The 5,000-nt window shown below is 51.9% G+C and overlaps 1 non-coding gene across 1 annotated transcript in view; it reads left to right on the top strand.

Moving 5' to 3' along the window:
• The first annotated feature begins 4,245 nt into the window (after nucleotides 1-4,245).
• Nucleotides 4,246-5,000, top strand: part of LOC124583360 — a 1,910-nt gene continuing 1,155 nt past the window's right edge. The window contains exon 1 of the ribosomal RNA XR_006974200.1: nucleotides 4,246-5,000. This exon is cut by the window's right edge and continues 1,155 nt beyond it. This is a non-coding gene — a ribosomal RNA (small subunit ribosomal RNA).

The raw sequence follows: 5,000 nt of genomic DNA, 5'->3' as shown, positions 1-5,000 counted from the left end.
GGGGTGCACCCAACATCACAATACTGCCTCCTGTCACACCACACAAACAATGGCACGAATGAAAGACACAGGTCTGCCACAAGCATGGAATCAGAGCGCCGCCTGTTATGAGCCAAAGGTGCACCCTGACGTGGCAAATCAGATGATGCCGCAGTCATTTACTTACGATAATCACAATCAACAAACCAGCCCCCCCCCCCCCCCCGAAAACACCTTTCCTTACAACAATGTGTGCCTTAACCTAACCCGTATTGTGCCTTAACCTAACCCGTATTGTGCCTTAACCTAACCCGTATTGTGCCTTAACCTAACCCATATTGCGCCTTAACCTAACCCATATTGCGCCTTAACCTAACCCATATTGCGCCTTAACCTAACCCATATTGCGCCTTAACCTAACCCATATTGTGCCTTAACCTAACCTATATTGTACCTTAACCTAACCCATATTGTACCTTAACCTAACCCATATTGTACCTTAACCTAACCTATATTGTACCTTAACCTAACCTATATTGTACCTTAACCTAACCTATATTGGGCCTTAACCTAACCTATATTGGGCCTTAACCTAACCTATATTGGGCCTTAACCTAACCTATATTGGGCCTTAACCTAACCTATATTGGGCCTTAACGTAACCCACGTTGCGCCTTAACCTAACCTATATTGTACCTTAACCTAACCCATATTGTACCTTAACCTAACCCATATTGTACCTTAACCTAACCTATATTGGGCCTTAACCTAACCTATATTGGGCCTTAACCTAACCTATATTGGGCCTTAACCTAACCTATATTGGGCCTTAACGTAACCCACGTTGCGCCTTAACGTAACCCACGTTGCGCCTTAACGTAACCCACGTTGCGCCTTAACGTAACCCACGTTGCGCCTTAACGTAACCCACGTTGCGCCTTAACCTAACCCATATTGCGCCTTAACCTAACCCATATTGCGCCTTAACCTAACCCATATTGCGCCTTAACCTAACCCATATTGTACCTTAACCTAACCTATATTGTACCTTAACCTAACCTATATTGTACCTTAACCTAACCTATATTGGGCCTTAACCTAACCTATATTGGGCCTTAACCTAACCTATATTGGGCCTTAACCTAACCTATATTGGGCCTTAACCTAACCTATATTGGGCCTTAACGTAACCCACGTTGCGCCTTAACGTAACCCACGTTGCGCCTTAACGTAACCCACGTTGCGCCTTAACGTAACCCACGTTGCGCCTTAACGTAACCCACGTTGCGCCTTAACGTAACCCACGTTGCGCCTTAACCTAACCCATATTGCGCCTTAACCTAACCCATATTGCGCCTTACCCTAACCCATATTGCGCCTTAACCTAACCCATATTGTGCCTTAACCTAACCTATATTGTACCTTAACCTAACCCATATTGTACCTTAACCTAACCTATATTGTACCTTAACCTAACCTATATTGTACCTTAACCTAACCTATATTGTACCTTAACCTAACCCATATTGCGCCTTAACCTAACCCATATTGCGCCTTAACCTAACCCATATTGCGCCTTAACCTAACCCATATTGCGCCTTAACCTAACCCATATTGCGCCTTAACCTAACCCATATTGCGCCTTAACCTAACCCATATTGCGCCTTAACCTAACCCATATTGCGCCTTAACCTAACCCATATTGCGCCTTAACCTAACCCATATTGTACCTTAACCTAACCCATATTGTACCTTAACCTAACCTATATTGTACCTTAACCTAACCTATATTGTACCTTAACCTAACCTATATTGTACCTTAACCTAACCTATATTGGGCCTTAACCTAACCTATATTGGGCCTTAACCTAACCTATATTGGGCCTTAACCTAACCTATATTGGGCCTTAACCTAACCTATATTGGGCCTTAACGTAACCCACGTTGCGCCTTAACGTAACCCACGTTGCGCCTTAACGTAACCCACGTTGCGCCTTAACGTAACCCACGTTGCGCCTTAACGTAACCCACGTTGCGCCTTAACGTAACCCACGTTGCGCCTTAACGTAACCCACGTTGCGCCTTAACGTAACCCACGTTGCGCCTTAACCCAACACACGTTGCGCCTTAACCCAACACACGTTGGGCCTTAACCCAACACACGTTGGGCCTTAACCCAACACACGTTGGGCCTTAACCCAACACACGTTGGGCCTTAACCCAACACACGTTGGGCCTTAACCCAACACACGTTGGGCCTTAACCCAACACACGTTGGGCCTTAACCCAACACACGTTGGGCCTTAACCCAACACACGTTGGGCCTTAACCCAACACACGTTGGGCCTTAACCCAACACACGTTGGGCCTTAACCCAACACACGTTGGGCCTTAACCCAACACACGTTGGGCCTTAACCCAACACACGTTGGGCCTTAACCCAACACACGTTGGGCCTTAACCCAACACACGTTGGGCCTTAACCCAACACACGTTGGGCCTTAACCCAACACACGTTGGGCCTTAACCCAACACACGTTGGGCCTTAACCCAACACACGTTGGGCCTTAACCTGCTCTGTAATTTTCATACGACGCGTTAAATTAGTGTGGTGTTGCCTAACTGCAACCCCCGCAATATAGTTTGCTACTCGCACTGCCTGGTCCCCAGAGTATCGCTTCATGTTAAACACCTTGCAGCTATACACTGTAATGCGGATGGCAGCAGGACGTACATGCTCAATGCCCTTCGCAGTTGTTCATTGGCATTTGCATGGCGAAGCACAGCCTACGTTGTGGTACGGCGTGTGTCAACTGTCCGCTGATGTTGTACGTCCAAATCACACACTGTACTGCACATTGGTCCTCATGTACTGAATGATACATCGTGGTACATGTGTGACCGTACCACGACTGCGCCAACAACGGCGAACCATACGGTCCAAATATTGTGCACTCAGCTACGTGTCGTCTCCCTATAAGAGCTGGATTGCAGTATGGTATGCCGTGGATGGCGATCAGCATGAGCCGTCTGTTGATGTAGTGGCGCGTGTTGTCAGACGTAGTCGTCTCTTCTCACACACCGTGATAGCATGGTGCACTGCGTTCCACATCTGCGACATGCGACAGAGGCCGGTTGACAGTCGTTCGCGCAATGGACATCGCATACGTACGGGGGCCACCTTCCACGTGTTCGCGAAGCGTGCACATGTTGTTGCGTGTATGTGGGCAGACATAGTGTGTCGTGACACCTGACACAGGCATGCAACAATCGTTGAATTTGCAAATGGCGATGGACGTCTACGTTTGCTGGTGACGTTACGCAAATGAACAACTGGTAAACGGTTGTGGTGCGGTTGTTCTCGCTAGAGGTGAATCAGTGATGGCGACGATCGGTTGAGCTACCAACCGGTTGTTTCAGCGATACCCACCATGCCCACGAACGTGAATGGCATGTGGGTGTGAAGCGATACGCGGCGGTGGCTGGGTGGGACCGTCCCCGGCCGGTGAGGGGGGGCCTCCCGGCGTGCTGGCCGCGCGGTGCGTGGGCGCACGCGCTACAGCCGGCTGGTGGGGGCGGCCAGTGGCAGGCGCGCCGGCCGACGGAGGCGGCAGGCGGCGCAGCTGCGCGCCGGCGCACCCTGCACGCGGCGCCGTGCGGCCAAAGTAGGTCCTCGCGGGCCCGGTGCGAAGCGCGGTGGACATCTGCAGTGTGCTGGTCCGATTGAGGACTGTGTGCGCTGAGGATGCGCCGCCGCCCGGCGCTCGGCGCCGCGACGCCGTCTGCTGCTCGGTCGCCTCTGCGGTTCTCGCAGGTGGTTTGTATCGCAGCTGTGCGGACGTGTTGGCGCGTGCGCTGTGCTGGGAGAGTTCGCTTCGGCACCCAAGTGGGGCTTTTGTCCTTCTGTGGCGCTGGCGTTGGAGCTGCCGGCCACCGTAGGTGGCGCGTGTTGTCTCCCGCCGGCAATGCCACGACAGCACGCTCCCGGGCCTCTGTCGGCAGCGGCAAGCTCAGTTGGGAGCACGGGTGGTCGCACCTAAAGCGTCTACTCGCCAAACTCCGGGCGATTGCGCCTCTCTCGAACCCGACCAAGTACTTAGGACGGCGCTGCGCGCCGCCGGGACCTGAGAGGGTTTCGAGGTGTATTGTGCAGGGGAGCTCAGCCTCCTCCTGTTTGCAGAATAATTGAGCGGACGCTTGCGTGTTCGCGCGGGCCCCCGGGACACACTCCCGGGCGGCCGGCTGCTCAGCTCTAGTTGACGCAGCTCCCTGGTTGATCCTGCCAGTAGTCATATGCTTGTCTCAAAGATTAAGCCATGCATGTCTCAGTACAAGCCGCATTAAGGTGAAACCGCGAATGGCTCATTAAATCAGTTATGGTTCCTTAGATCGTACCCACGTTACTTGGATAACTGTGGTAATTCTAGAGCTAATACATGCAAACAGAGTCCCGACCAGAGATGGAAGGGACGCTTTTATTAGATCAAAACCAATCGGTCGGCTCGTCCGGTCCGTTTGCCTTGGTGACTCTGAATAACTTTGGGCTGATCGCACGGTCCTCGTACCGGCGACGCATCTTTCAAATGTCTGCCTTATCAACTGTCGATGGTAGGTTCTGCGCCTACCATGGTTGTAACGGGTAACGGGGAATCAGGGTTCGATTCCGGAGAGGGAGCCTGAGAAACGGCTACCACATCCAAGGAAGGCAGCAGGCGCGCAAATTACCCACTCCCGGCACGGGGAGGTAGTGACGAAAAATAACGATACGGGACTCATCCGAGGCCCCGTAATCGGAATGAGTACACTTTAAATCCTTTAACGAGTATCTATTGGAGGGCAAGTCTGGTGCCAGCAGCCGCGGTAATTCCAGCTCCAATAGCGTATATTAAAGTTGTTGCGGTTAAAAAGCTCGTAGTTGGATTTGTGTCCCACGCTGTTGGTTCACCGCCCGTCGGTGTTTAACTGGCATGTATCGTGGGACGTCCTGCCGGTGGGGCGAGCTGAAGGCGTGCGACGCGCCT

This window comes from Schistocerca americana, unplaced genomic scaffold (genome assembly GCF_021461395.2).
Source record: "Schistocerca americana isolate TAMUIC-IGC-003095 unplaced genomic scaffold, iqSchAmer2.1 HiC_scaffold_457, whole genome shotgun sequence".
NCBI lineage: Eukaryota > Metazoa > Arthropoda > Insecta > Orthoptera > Acrididae > Schistocerca > Schistocerca americana.
Note: the sequence above shows the minus strand (reverse complement) of the source record. Positions and strands in the feature narration are given on the sequence as shown.